Source organism: Sminthopsis crassicaudata, chromosome 2 (genome assembly GCF_048593235.1).
Source record: "Sminthopsis crassicaudata isolate SCR6 chromosome 2, ASM4859323v1, whole genome shotgun sequence".
NCBI lineage: Eukaryota > Metazoa > Chordata > Mammalia > Dasyuromorphia > Dasyuridae > Sminthopsis > Sminthopsis crassicaudata.
In genome coordinates, this window is record NC_133618.1 from 513,156,980 (window position 1) to 513,172,910 (window position 15,931).

General features: G+C 35.8%; 1 long non-coding RNA gene across 1 annotated transcript in view; it reads right to left on the bottom strand.

The window, feature by feature from the left end:
• Positions 1-15,014: 15,014 nt before the first annotated feature.
• The window catches only part of LOC141553674 (uncharacterized), a 51,699-nt gene continuing 50,782 nt past the window's right edge, over positions 15,015-15,931 (bottom strand). The window contains exon 3 of the long non-coding RNA XR_012485577.1: positions 15,015-15,286. This is a non-coding gene — a long non-coding RNA (uncharacterized LOC141553674). The remainder of the gene's footprint in view (positions 15,287-15,931) is intronic.

Consider the following 15,931-nt stretch of genomic DNA (forward strand, 5'->3'; position numbering starts at 1 on the left):
GATTCATTCCATATTCCACCTTTGTGCTGGCTGGAGGCTTTGGATGCAGAGGGAGCTAAAGGCAGAAGCTGGAAGAGACAAAGGATTAGCAGCAAGAGCTCTTGGAACCAAGGAGAGAGATAGGCCTCTAAGAAAGCTAACCGGGCCCCAGGAAAAGATTCAAGACTTTGAAGGAGAAAATAAAGGATCTGGACTTTAACTCCTGGTTGCATTTGAGGTTATTGAACTGAACTGAAACTAAGGCTGCCTCCAGAAGCTCCCCAAGAAACCTACTCCCAGAGAAGATTACATTTTAGAGAAGAACATTACAAATATTGCCTATCATATTTAAGCAATTCTATCTATTCCTAAAAAGAACCTAGCACATTATGGCAAAGCCACATGATGAAGGTTCAATTAAATAAAACAAATTCAGGAAAGAGATGGGATTTTGCTAGCAGGGGCATTGCAGAACTATACTGATTATATAAATCCAGACACATTGCTTGGACTATTAAGACAAAAGCAATCAATGAGAAAGAGAGAAATGAAGCTGAGAAACAGGAGGACTCTTAAGAACTACAGGGATTTTTGTACTGCCCCAAGATCCCTTTTGCATAGCCTGAGTATGGGATTTCACAGGTCCTTTCTTGTTAGATAAAATCAGGTTAGCATTGATCCATTGCAGTTAAATTTGCTAATGATACCAAACACTAGAGTCATACCTAAGATTTTATTACTAAAGGATGTTTAGGGTCTATATGGCATAATGATTAAGAAGCTGGTTTCTGAATGAGGAAGATCCAAGTCCAAGTCCCACTTCTGAAACATGCTGGCTATGTGATCCTCATTGTTGTTGTGTCATTTCCAATCATGTCAGACTCTGTGATCTCATTTGGGGTTTTCTTGGCAAAGATGATGGAGTAGTTTGCCATTTCCTCCCCCATCTCATTTTACAGATGCATAAACTGAGGGAAACAGGGTTAAGTGACTTACTCAGGACTCATAGCTAGTAAATGTCTGGTCAGATTTCAACTAATGAAGATGAGTCTTCTTGTCTCTGAGCCTGGTGCTCTATTCTCTATGCCACCTAGCTGCTGAAATGACCCTGAAAAAAATCACTTTAGTGTGAGCCAGGAAGCTCTTGACTCTGTATTTTTTTTTTCTGGACTGTCTTGGCTTTGGAAAAGGAAAACGAGCTACTGTGGGGCATCTAAGTGGAAAAAGGGTTTGAGTCCTCTCTCCTTTCCCCAGAGCTGCCATAAAGTTGAGAGACCCTATGGCCCTGCTGTTAATTTTATCACTCTTGAGCCTCTTCTTTCCTTCTTTAAGGTGAAGGAGATTAATAATGGTTATAACTTAGGAGCTTCAAAATGTCAGGAGAGCATGTCACAAGATATCCCAAAATTTCAATCCATGCCATTGTCAAAAGCTATTAGGTGAGAACCAACTGTACATGAAGCACAGTGATTTTTCTGGGATCAATCCAGCTGTAGCAGAGAGATGAATTCATCTATCCATTGACTATATTACATTTGGAAATGAAACCAGTGGAGCAAGTGTTATGTAGAAATTGCATTAAGTCTAAACACATTCTCCCTAGGAGCCAAAATGGTATAGGAGACAATGTATCCTGATATATTAAAAAAAAATTATGTGTTCTTCTGACCATACTATAATTTTATCTCTGTAAAAAGAATTTTAAGTATCCCAGATAACTCTAAGACCAAAAGTTTCAATACTGATCTTCACTGAAAAATAATTTTCCTCATCGGTGTTCCTTACCCACCCCACCCCATTTCACCCCAAAATGTACCCAGGAGGGCACAATACTAGTATGAACAAAAAAATTTCATAGAATTATACTGAAAAGATAATCTTAACTCTCTTTTTTTATTTATTTTTTAAATTTTATAATTATAAAATTTTTGACAGTATATATGCATGAGTAATTTTTTTTATAATGTTATCCCTTGTATTCATTTTTCCAAATTTTCCACTCCCTTCCCTAGATGACAGGCAATCTCATACATTTTACATGTGTTACAATATAACCTAGATACAATATATGTAAATCCACTTTTCTTGTTGAACGTTAAGTATTAGATTCCGAAGGTATAAGTAACCTGGGTAGATAGACAATAGTGCTAACAATTTACATTCACTTCCCAGTGTTCCTTCTCTGGGTGTAGTTGTTTCTGTCCATCATTGATCAACTGGAAGTGAGTTGGCTCTTCTTTATGTTGAAGATTTCCACTTCCATCAGAATACGTCCTCATACAGTATTGTTGTTGAAGTGTACAGTGATCTTCCGGTTCTGTTCATTTCACTCAGCATCAGTTGATTTAAGTCTCTCCAAGCCTCTCTGTATTCCTCCTGCTGGTCATTTCTTACAGAGCAATAATATTCCATAACCTTCATATACCATAATTTACCTAACCATTCTCCAATCAATGGACATCCATTCATCTTCCAGTTTCTAGCCACTATCAAAAGGGCTGCTACAAACATTTTGGCACACAGGTCCCTTTCCCCTCTTTAGTATTTCTTTGGGATATAAGCCCAGTAGTATCACTGCTGGATCAAAGGGTATGCACAGTTTGATAACTTTTTGGGCATAGTTCCAGATTGCTCTCCAGAATGGTTGGATTCTTTCACAACTCCACCAACAATGCATCAGTGTCCCAGTTTTCCCACAGCCCCTCCAACATTCATCATTATTTGTTTCTGTCATCTTAGCCAATCTGACAGGTGTGTAGTGGTATCTCAGACTTAATTTGCATTTCTCTGATCAGTAGCGATTTGGAACACTCTTTCATATGAGTGGATATAGTTTCAATTTCATCATCTGAGAATTGTCTGTTCGTATCCTTTGACCACTTATCAATTGGAGAATGGTTTGATTTCTTATAAATTAGGGTCAGTTCTCTATATATTTTGGAAATGAGACCTTTATCAGAACCTTTAACTGTAAAAATATTTTCCCAATTTGTTACTTCCCTTCTAATCTTGTTTGCATTAGTATTGTTTGTACAGAAACTTTTTAGTTTGATGTAATTAAAATCTTCTATTTTGTGATCAATAATGATCTCTAGTTCTTCTCTAGTCATAAATTTCTTCCTCCTCCACAGGTCTGAGAGGTAGACTATCCTCTGTTCCTCTAATCTACTTATGATCTCATTCTTTATGCCTAAATCATGGACCCATTTTGATCTTATTTTGGTATATGGTGTTAAGTGTGTATTCATATCTCATTTCTGCCATGATAATCTTAACTCTCAAAGCAAACTTGAAAATCAACTATTTTGAGATCAGTCAACAAACATATGGTGCCTACTATGTGCCAGGCACATATAAGCTAAACTGAGATGAATCTACTTATGAATTCCAAGATACTCTGCAATGGAGAGATAGCTGCAACATGCCCTGGAGAAGAAGATATACCTATCATCTAAACTCTCACCAAAGAACATTAGCATATAGGCTTAATCATTTTGTAAGTTGTTGAATGCATGGCTTAGGATGAATTTGAAAGTTTTGTTAAGATCAGCATATAGATACTAAGCATCTCTGATTATTCCAGCAGTGTAGGAACTTTAGAAACTACAAAACAAAGTTTGTCTTAAAACTCCCTGACCTCATATGTTCCATCCTAAATAATGAAAACTACCAAGCACAAAGTAATTAGAAAGCAATTAAGTGTTAAGTGATCCTATGCTGACTATAAATACAGCTAGAGTTCAGGAAAAGAAGAGGATAATATTGGCTAAGGTAGAATTATGCAGTAGCTAAAAGGGAGAACTGCCACAAGTGTCCTTTGGATGTCTCTGAGCACTCCTTTTCTAATAAGCTAGGTCAGAGCCCAGTCTGATTAGGGATTTGAGATAGAACCTAGATGTGGGCTATGCATGTGCTCTAGAGTAACATAAATATTAACTATAGATCAAAACATGCCTGTGGATGCTTTCAACTAGACACAATTGTAAGTAGAGATTGCACAAAGTCTGGAAATAGAATCCTTTTTTGACTTTTAACCATGGATGACTCAAGGCTGATGAGCTAACATTTGAGACAATGAAATAATTCCTTTATTGGTCATTAATCAGGAAAAGCCAATCTCTCTCTTCTTCCCCCTCCCCTCTCCTTCCTGCTACAGGGAAATGTTTACTGGAGTGTGGACACTGTTCAGGGGCCATGACTGATTGACCTGACTTTTGTCCTGCCTTCAGAACATCAAAGACTCAGGAAAAGAGAGTGAATCTGATGATTTAACACAACTCTGCTTCACTTAAATCCAGTTCTTGAGCAAGTCAAGATATCACCCTTGTGATGTCATTGCTCCTCTTTGAAAACAAAGGATGAGCAACAACAATAACAAGAAGGAAATGTCAAGCTGTTTACTGAAAGGGTTGAAAGAAGTAGAACTTTACCTATCCCTTATCCTGGCTGCCATCCAGCCATGAGCACATGACAGCTAAAACCCATGCCCTACCTAGTTAAGCCTAATTCTGTTTTCCAGGGCTGCTTCTGTTTATTTTCCAATCTCAACTGAATGACCAGGAACCCTAAAATTGACACTTTCAGACTTAGATGCCACCTATGAGTTTGAGAGGTTTGGAGAGCCCAAGTAATTTGGCTAGAGTTGACTAGCAGCAGGAGAAATCTATTACAGATACTCCAGCACTTCTTGGAAAAGGTAATTTCCATTAATAGAATGAACCTAAAATCTGGTCCAGTTTGGCAGAAGACATCTACTGTGAGTAGGACAGCACAGAATTTAAGATGGACTTCATGAAATGCCCATTTGGTGGTTATACAAAAAGGCTTCATTTTCCAGTGTTTAAGACTCAACTTTCCAAAAGACTGTAATGGTTGTTATATTAGTGATTGCCTAGTTAGTCAAAAGCAAACTCACAAGTGAAAAAAAGTTTTAGAAGGCATTTATTGAGTCATCTAGTAGGGAGAAAAGCCAAAAAAGGGATGTCTGCTCCCCCAGAGTCTCTGTAAGTTTTACATTATATAGAAATCAAACAAAGGAACAAGGAAACAACAGCTGATTGGTCAGCTGTTTCTAGATAAGACTTGTAGATGACTTGAGATATATAGTGGGAGGAAACTTTTTACATTCCTTCAATCTTTAATTCCCTGGAAGGTTCTTTGGAGATCAGCATAATCTGCAGTCCAGTCTTAAATTAAGCATTAAACACATTTTTCTAAGCAACAAGCCTGATCTCTTCACCTTTTCTGCCAGATTCACCTCTCTGATTTACATGGGATCAAGTTGGTAATATTGGAGTAGAAAGGAATTTTCTTTCTAAATCAAATAAGAATTTAATATGGCATTCCCTCTGGAGTAAAAAAGACAAACTGAAATGCTCTAGAGCTTTCTATCCAGCCAACTGGATCCAATTTGTTGGGTTCTAATTCACAACAAAACTGAAATATTCTGATGTGATAAACTTTTGGGAATTGAGACACAGTGGCAGCTCAAAGAAAAGACCGAATTATGGCTGAAGACCATTGGATAGAACCAGAGAGCAGCCCCAACAACCCATTAGCAAAGATGCTAAATCACAGATGAAGATGACAAAAACATGACAATAGAAAGTTGCTCAACAGAGAAACTCCATAGAGAGCAGCAGCAGGTAATGTGAATCATCCTGGCCACAGCTTTCCTTAGCTATGTCAGTTCCCTTAGGAATGTGAATTTCCTCCATGTTGATGGACCCTCTACAAATATCCCATGTCCACAATATGCCCCACCCATTGTGTCCTTCCACTCATGTTTTTCAGCCATTTCAGCTCTTTAAAGCTACAGACCCAGCTCAGCTATACTAATTTAGTAAGGCCCTCAGGCATTTAAGTCTCTGTTTTGAATTCCTTTTATCTTGGAGGCAAAGAAATCAAAATCTCACCTTCTAAAGTTTTATTTGTTTAAAGATGAAACATTCCTTTCAACCCCTTTCCAATTTCACAGGGAGTTGGTAGAGCTGGAAAACTTCCCATCCAGCAGCCAAAGTACCTGAACTCCGAATTCTGGCTCTGTATGAATGATTTTCATCAAATTTCTTAACCTCTCTTGAACATAACTTTTCTAATGTGTAGGGGATCAACTAAATTATCCCTAAGATCTTTGCAGTGCTAAATTCTGCTAGTTGTAGAAAATGAGGTTGAAAAGGAAACTCATAAAGGATTTTGAAAAGGTCAAACAACATGAACATTATAACTTCTAAAAAGTAAGAATTGTTTCATTTTTGGCTTTGTATGTCCCATTGTCTAGCACATAATAGATGCTTAATAAATAATTGTTAGACATTGAAAGTTTTTTTCTGAATAAAGTTATGACATAATACAAGAAAAAGTGAAGGAAAATAAGGAAAATATGGTAGCGGCATGTAGGGTGAATTAGAGAAAAGCCTAAAAAAGAGGCAAATTATAAAGCCATTATTCTACTGCGTATGTGAGGTGATCAGGTCTAAGAGCTAAGTGATAGCAATGAGAATAAAAAAAAATAGGAAAAATCAGAGAAACAATATAAAGGAAGAATGGTAAGGACTAGGTAGCAGCAATGGATATTATAAACACATTTTGATCCCAATTCCATCTAGTGTAGACATGTTTGAGTTGACTCAGTCTACAAAGTATTTAATCCTCAAGAGTGTTGAATTGAGGTTTTGTGCTCCAAGACAAGACAATCATATCCCCTGAGTCATTTCCAATGATTGGGTCCTAGAGCTAACTTTCCCAAATAAGAATCCTTCTGCTACTCTATGGCACCCTAGTATCTGTCAAAAATCATTCTATCATGTCTCATAGCCAAGCTCAAGAGCCATCCTGCAGTTTGCCTTCCATTGTACCATCTGGGCAAATGAACACAGGCCCAAGATCTTGAAAGACTTAGCATTAGGAGTCTCGATAAAAGAAGTTTTCTGCTGTAAGGAGGAGTCTTGGAATTTTGAGATCTCAGAGCACAAAGAGAGCAAGCAACATTGCCTCTAGTCAGGTGTTCTATGAGTGAGGGGCTACTGGGTGCTGACATCACCAGTCTCAGTTAGAATGTCAGTATGTGTAGTTTCATCAAACTTGTTGACTTTACTGGAGAATGGAAAGAACAAGTAGAACAGAGGTTTTCATTTCTCTATCCTAGAAGGGCAAGGAGAGAACCTAACTCCTGGAAAGAATGGCTTTCTCTCTCATTACCAAACAGGATAAGCTATCTAGAGTAAAAATAATTTATTTATAAATTACACTAGAACCAGATAGAGAGACCACTATAAAGAAGGTTGGTTTTTTATTATGCATAATGGATGTCAACGAAGATGCAACTTGTTGTTCAGTATGATAAGAATCATGTTGAATGGTGAAATTGCTTTGACAGGTTTTATTGTATTTCAGAAAAAACACGTACTATATTTGCATGGCCTGTCAATCTCTGGCATGGGGTCTATGGGTGGGAAACTAAAAAAGAGGAGAAGGAAAAGGGAAGGAGGATGACAATTTGGATTGTATTTGGTAACTCCCTGTCTTTATAATCATGAGATCATAGGTTTTAGTATTTTAAAGAAACCTTAGAGATGAGTTAGTCTAACATCCTGATTTTATTATTACTCCTAAATAAGATAATGGTAATAATAATAACTAACATTTCTATAGCACTTTAAGGTTTATAAACACTGTACTTATATCATCTTATTTGATCCTCATGAAAATGTTATGAAAACAATCTTATTACCCCTATTTTACAGAGGAGAAATGTAGAGGGCTGGAACTCTAAAAAGGTATATTTGAATCTCAAGACAACAGAGTACTTCTGGCTAATTGCCTACTCAATGTGAGATAACGGTTCTATATGATATGGTAATGTGATGGCTCTTCTCATGATTGGTGCTTGCTGAATGTGTTCTGATGAGGTAATCAAAGGCAAGGATTGCAGGGCTGAGGGAGAAGGTCAGACACGCTCCATATCAGTACTCTGAGGAGAGAAGACTTCAGTCTCCAGATTCCTGAGTCCAGGATTCATCTTTAATGAACCACGTGGCAGCTTGCTGCCTCCTTCACTTCTCTTCCTAAAGACCAAGGACTTTGACTGCTCCTGACTCTGACAGATCTTGAGGCCCTCCAGAGAGCTAACACGGACATTATAGAGAAAACTGAGGCTGAGAGAGATGAGATGATTTAGCCATGGTCACACAACTGATAAGTATCTGAAATTATGAACTCAAGTCTTTCTGATTCTAAGTCCAACACTCTCCACTGTGCCAGACCGAGACCTTCAACAGTTAAACAGCTTGCCCAGTCACACAGGGAGAAAACAACAGAGTCAAAATTATAACCTAGATCCGCCGACTCCCAATTCAATTCTTTTCCTCTATATTCTTGCTCTATGGCCAAAGAGGAATCACAAAGCACATGTTTCATTGTGAGCAGCAGGAGAACTTAAGAGGAATTTTGAACCCTAAAACCTGTAGTCTTTGGATTTTATAAAAGGTGAGGAGAAATGAAAGCAGAATGGGAAAAAGAGCAATAAAAAGTTTATAAGCCAAGATTACTGCTGATTCCACACCAGAGACTATACAGGAGTAGGCAGCAGGAAGGAGTCTAAGTAGTAGATGAGTTACAGAAAATTTCTGAGACTCTAGACATTTCTCAGCACCTAAATCTGTTACCAATATCTCATTAACTAAGGATGAGGCAAGACCTAAAATCTTGTGTAGACCTCCTTAGGTTGAAAGGGCTTGTGGATTCTGCCTCAGTAGAGATCTTAAAGAGTAGATTGGATGGTCACTTGTCAACAATGTCATAGAAGTGATTCTTGTTTAAGGCATGTTGCACTAGACAATCTTTGAGATCCTTTCAACTCTCAAAGTTGGGTTCTGTGGTTTTGATTCTGTAGATAAAAAAATCAAAGAGAAGAGATCTTTCTAATGAATGGTCAAAATGAATATATGTTTGTAAGAGAAGAATTCAGAGCAAGAGCCAAATTGTGAGTACCATGGAATTGAAGAGGGGACATTTATGTTTCAGGACTGAGCCGACCCCACCCAGATAACAAAGATGAAACTGTCCTTGGGGCAAGTCCATCACTGAGGCAGAGTTGAAGGAAATTTTCTCCTTTAAGGATTTTCAGAGTTTTGGGGTTCCCTCTTCATTATGACGCCAAAAGCAAGAATTGAATTAGAAGTCTATTTGTGTTTACTAATAACCTGCCCATAAATATGTAGATCACTTTTTTTCCTTAGAGAAACATAATGGCAGAAGTTCATAATCTGATATCCATGAACTCATATTTTAATATAACTAATTAGTTACTTTTTAAAAATATACATCTTAATGTATGCATTTAAAAACATTATTTTTAAAAAGGGCCCATAGGCTTCATCCAACTATTGAAAGGGCTCATAACACTCACAAAAATGTTAAGAATGGTATTGATGGAAATAATTAGAGATAACAGCAAATTCTAATAAGCAGAAACAACTTAAGAAGTGCAACTTCTAGGAAGTGCCTAGGATAAGGAAGATGTGAAAATTATTCCAAAGAAGGATAGCCCCAAAAAGGCAACTGGCCATTTACCTCATGGCTTATAAATTCATCTGTACCTTTTTAATTTTTCAGAAGTAGGATTGGTAAAGGTTTATTATCTTCAGGAATGTATCAAAAAAGTTTTTGACTCTATTAACTTTTTAACTCATATGGCCTCCAAGAGCAGTGAATTCCCTGAAATTTACTGGTTAAAATTGTAATTCACTTTTTTGGTTTCAACAATTATTTCCTTCAAAAATTAAGGGGTACTCCCACTTTCTAATATTCTAAGATTTACTGAACATGTACAAGTTCACTCTATTTGTGTCTTTCATATTTTAAAAACTATATTTTTATTCCATATCAGACCTTTTTTAAGACTAAGAAATTCCATACTTTGAGCCTTCTTTTGCATTAGAAATTCTTCATTCCTTTGACAAAAAAGCTCCAAGTGCAGATTCCCCAAAACCAGCTCCATTATTCCTCCATTGTAGTTTCTCCTCCACAGTCCATGTTCCCATCATTATGTCTTCCCTATTCAGTTCTGCAGTAATAATCTACCACAAGGTTCTTTGAGGCACACCACTTAGGCAGGAAGAGTAATAATTTAGAGAACAAATGATACTTTGCTTCATTGTGTATATAGAGATTTCATTGTTCAAACTATATACAGGAAAGTAATTGCAAGCACCAATTTATTGCTTTCTTTATGCAAGTTAATATGAAAATAGTTCTATTTCCAGTTCTGTTTCCTACTTTGTTCCTGTTTTTACCATCACCACTAGTAGCACTTCCAGTGATAACCAGAGGGATAGTCAAAAAAGAAATCAGAGTTTTTTGTATTAATTACAAATTCACCTCCTAGTCAGAAAGTCACTAAAAGACTTATTTTTAACTCTGGTAAATTCTGGATTTTGTATTTCCAGTATAATAATTTTTTTCACATAAGTTTTTTTCTTTCTATGGTTGTCTAGCAGAAGTTGTGGATTTCATCCATTCATTTCTATCCCATAGATTTTTTTCCCATTGTTCTCATAAAATCCAAGATGACCACATCAAAAGAGAACCAGAACATCACAATGACTGAATTCATTCTGCTCAGTTTTCCCATCAGCAGAGAAGTAGAATTACTGCTCATGTTCTTCCTGCCCACATATCTGATGACACTTCTGGGAAACATTTTCATCATCTGTATTGTTGTATCCTACTCATGCCTCTACATACCCATGTACTTCTTCCTCTGCAATCCCTCCATCTTGCATATTTTCTTCACTTCTATCATTTCCCCCAAAGGTTCTGGTCAATTTGGTCACTGTGGATAAGACAATCTCCTTTGCTAGATATAAATTCTAGTGCTTTTGTACTTCTTTCTGGGGACAGTGGAGTTTTTAATACTGATATTCATGTCCTATGATTGGTATACTGAAGAGGAAAGAAATAAGCAAATTATGAAGTACCTACTATTTGCCAAGAATTGTGTATAATGCTTCACAAATATTATCATATTTTATCTTCACAACAACACTGAAAAGTAGGTGCTATAATTATCATTAATTTACATATGAGGAATTTGAAGCAGAAAGAGATTGAGTGATTTTCTCAGGATCAAAGAACTATAGCATGTATGAGGAAGGATTTAAACTTAGATTTTCTTGATTTCAGTCCTAATGATTTACCCATCAAATTGCATTGTAATAACCTTTCCATTTACACAGTCATTGTATATTATATATATATATATATATATATATTCTCTTGCCTCTGATTATTTTATTCTATATCACTTCAAACAAATATATTATTTCCCTAAATTCTTGTCATTATTTTTTCTTCACAATAATATTCAATTACATTTTTGTGACATAATTTTTTCACTCATTTTCCAATCAATAGGATTGATTTCCAGTTCTATAACAAAGAATGATTCTCTAACAAACAACTTTGACTTTAAAACTCTGATCACTGAAAAAACAAAAACAAAAACATGATTCTAGAGAACTTATGTTTACCACATCCTGAGAGGTGATACACTTAGGATACAAAGTAAGATAATTTTTATAAGACTGCTGACAGAATTTTTTCGCTTGAATATATGTGCATGTGATATATAAATACATACAAATGAGAAAATTGAGAAAAGAAACCAAAATAATCCAAGAAATCATGGAAAAAGAATTAACAGATTGATAAAAAGAAAGGGTAAATATAGTAGAAAATGACATCATTAAAAAAAAACAAACAGAATTGACCAAATGGCAAAAGAGGCACAAAAATCCATTGAAAAGAAAAGCTTTGCTGTGTGACCCTAGGGGGGAGGAGGAGGAGGAGGAGGAGGAAGAGGAGGAGGAAGAGGAGGAGGAGGAGGAGGAGGAGGAGGAGGAGGAAGAATTCCTTAAAAAGCAGACAAAGCCAGGTGGAAAAATTCACTGAATAAAATAATTTTTTAAAAAAGCAAGAATTGGTCAAATGGGAAAAGGTAGAAAAGTTCGTTGAAATATATAATTCCCTAAGAACTAGAATTAGGCAAGTGGAAGCTAATGACTCCATGAGACAATAAGAAGCAATAAAACAAAGTCAACAGAATGAAAAAAAAAATAGAAGAAAATAAGAAATATTTGAAAAATAACTGATCTAGAAAATGGATTAAGGAGAAATTATTTAAGAATTATTAGACTACCTGAAAGTCATAGTCAAAGAAAGGGCCTAGATATCTGTAGACATAGACAGAGTCCATGAATGAGTCAATTATGTTGGGTGATCTCTAAAAAAGATAGGAGAGAGAATGGGATAGGGAGAGATAGAATAGGGAAAATTTTCTCACATAAAAGAGATACACAAGGAAAAGCTTTTATAAATGGGGGCAGAGATTGAGTAGACAATGCTTGAGCCTCACTCTCATTTGAATTGGCTCAATACACACACACACACACACACACACACACACACACACACACACACACACAGAGTTGTATACAAAAATGGAATTTACCCAATAGGGAAATAGGTAAGGATAAGAGAAGGGGAAGGAGTAAAAATGTTAAAAGAAAGGGCAGGTTGAAAGGGGAAATGATCATAAGCAAAATGGTTTTTGTAGAGAAACAGTTTAAAATAAAAATAAGGAAAAGCAGAAGAAATAGGATGAAGGGAAATACAGTTAGTAACCATAAATGTAAATGGGAATGGGATAAGCTCACACATAAAACAGAAGCAGGTAGTAGAATGGATTAGAATCCAGATCCCAACAATACACTGCTTGCCAGAGACATACTTGAAACAGAAAGATACACACAGAGTTAAAATAAAAGGCTGGAGTAGAATGTTTCAGTTGAACTAAAAAAAGCAGGGAGAAGGGCAGGAGTAGCAAACACAAAGTCAAACAAGGCAAAAGCCAAAACAGACCTAACTAAAAGATATCATCAGGAAAACTACATTATGTTAAAAGATCATAGACAATGAAAATATCAAAATTTTTTACAGCATTTCTCTGATAAAGGCTTCTTTTCTCAAATACATATTGAATAGAAAAGTGAATCAAATTTATAAAAATAACAGACATTCCCCAACTAGTCAAAGAAAATAAACAGGCAGTTTTCAGTTTCAAAGCTCTCTATAGTGATATGAAAAAATGCTCTAAATCACTACTGACTTGAAAAATATAAATTAAAACAATTCTGAGGTACCATCTTACACCTATCAGAAATTACAAATGCTGAAAGGGATGTGGGAAAACAGGGACACTAATGAATTGCTGGCAAAAAAGTTAGCTGGTCTAATCATTCTGAAAAACACTTTGGAACTATATTCAAAAGACTATAAAATTATGCATACACTTTGATCCAGCAATATTACAATTAGATCTGTATCCCAATAAGATCAACAAAAAAGGAAAAGTACATATTTGTACAAAAATATTTATAACAGCTCTTTTTGTGTTGGAAAAATTTGGAAATTCAGGGCTCATTGATTGGGGAACAGTTGAACAAGTGGTAGAATATGATTGTGATAGATTATTATTGTGCTAATGGAAAGGATGAGAAGGATGGTTTCAGAAAAACATGACAACATCTATATTAACTAACACAAAATAAAGTGAGAAGGACTTGGAGATTGTTGTACACAATAACAGCAATATTATAATGATCAATTGGGAAAGACTTGGCTGTCGTCAATACAATTATCCAAAAGAATTCCAAAGGAATTATGATGAAAAATGCCATCCACAGACACAGAGAGAATTTATAAACTTTGAGTGCAAATTGAAGTACAGTTTTCTCACTTTTTTCCCATTGGGTTGTTTTTTTTTTTAAATATGAGTAATAAGGAAACATGTTTTGCATGATTTCATATGTATAATTGATAGCATATTGCTCACCTTCTTGGTGGATGGAGTAGAGGTGGGAGGAAGACAGGAAGATAATTTGGAACTTTAATTGTAAAAAGAAAATAATTTGAAAAATGAATAAATAATAACATATTACAAATAAATAATAATAAATAAATTTTAAAATACAAAATAAAATAACCTTAGCAAAAGAACCAGTCTCAGGATTAAGACTTTCTTCAAGTCTAGCCTCTGGCTGTGTGACTACTAACAAGTCACTTAATTTTTTAGTGCTTCCAGTCAAATCTCTAAGACTCTTAAATCACATAAATTATTCTATCTGCACTAGTTGAAGACCATTCTTCACCAGGAGCTCCTCACACCAAAAAAAATCAGAGGTCCAAATCAAATCAATAATCTTATTTTAAAAACAATAATCACCACAAAAGTTTAAATTATAATCTTATTATATTATCCTACTGTGAATTATTTTTAAAATCTATACAAGTTTTCCCAGATTTCTCTATAACTATCCATTTCATTATTTTTATGGCATAATACATTATTATGTCATACAGAGAATGCTTTCTATTTTTACAAGAAACAAAAACCCTCACAAATGAGGGGTACATATTTAGATATCTGTCAAATAAGGAAAGCTCTAAAGAATCTGTCTCATAACAACCTCAGGCCCTAATAACTATGAAAAGGTTCCTTAATCATCTAACAGGTCTGTGGATTAGACAGTTAATTGTTATTGTTCTTGTTGGTCCCTTGTTCTCAAAGAGGACCAATGACATCATGAGGGTGATGACTTGTGAGTGGATTCTTTGTGAGGGCAGTGATCAGACTCACCCTGTCCTCCATAGCCATCTGAGTACAATGGCAAGATGCATCATGAGGACTGGCAAAGACCTTGGCCTTTATAAGATAAGGATTTTCCTGGGTTTCAGTTTGTCTGAGAAGACAGCTATAACACACTAAGTGTCAGGTAGAGAAAGAACTAGTTAAGGAGAAAAGAATTTATTAATGAGAGGGAAGTATCCAAAGAGAGTCCCATTTGGATGTATGATCTTATAATATGGCAAAGGGGGCTAGTATCAATGAGCAACATTATTCAGAAGAAAGGAAAGGGAGAAAGACAATTATGAAAGTATCAAGAAGTTAACAAAAATCAGGTTTATTCCTGTGGAAAAATTAATTCCTCTGTGGTTAGTAATCTTTAAGATAGTGGATGTTTCCTTAAAGATAAAATCAGCCTTGCTCTTCTTATAAATGTCCTTGGGAAGGGAAATCAAATATAGTTGGAGAATCTCTCTTGCTATTGACCCAAAGCTCTATTTCTGCAGTTCCAAGATTTTTTCATTGGAGAACAAGATGTTTTCTCAAAAGTCACAGTGCTCAGGTTCATTCTCCTCCTCCACAAGTCTTTCAGCTATAATATTTCAGCTCCCGTGAAGCCAGCTAGGAACAAGTACAAGGGTATGATGTTTGAGAATATGGCAAATGCAAAAATTCAAATTTATGAAACAAATAAATTGGGGTGGGGAGATTATGAAAAGTTATACTGGACAACATGTATGTTCAATCATTCAATTAACAAGCATTTATTGAGGGCCTACTAAGAGTGCCAGGTGTTGGGTTGTATGCTATTGTTACAAACACAAACATGAAGCAGCACTGGTTCTCAAGGAGCTTTCATTCTTTCAGGAACAACACATTTGTATCACATCTACCCCTAAGCTGATACAGAATAGATCTTATACATAAAATAAAAAGGAGACCATTTGGCCAAGATGGGAAAAGGCACTAACAGCTACTAGGAGGGACATTCAGGAAAGGACTCATATAGGAGATGATATTTGTGCTGAACTTTGAAAAAAACTGGTGGTAAGACAAGCCTCTGATACAAATCTGACTTGAATAGGCTACATCTATCAGCATGGGAGTAGAAAGTAAATTTTCCTCACTCTAAGTAAATTCAGAGTTTAGAGTTTAGAATGAGCCATATAGCAGATGGGGGGGGGGGAGTTCAAAAGACAAACAAATGCTTCAGGAATTTTCTAACTAGGCAACCAGATGCAGCTGGCTGCAATCTAAATCCCCAAA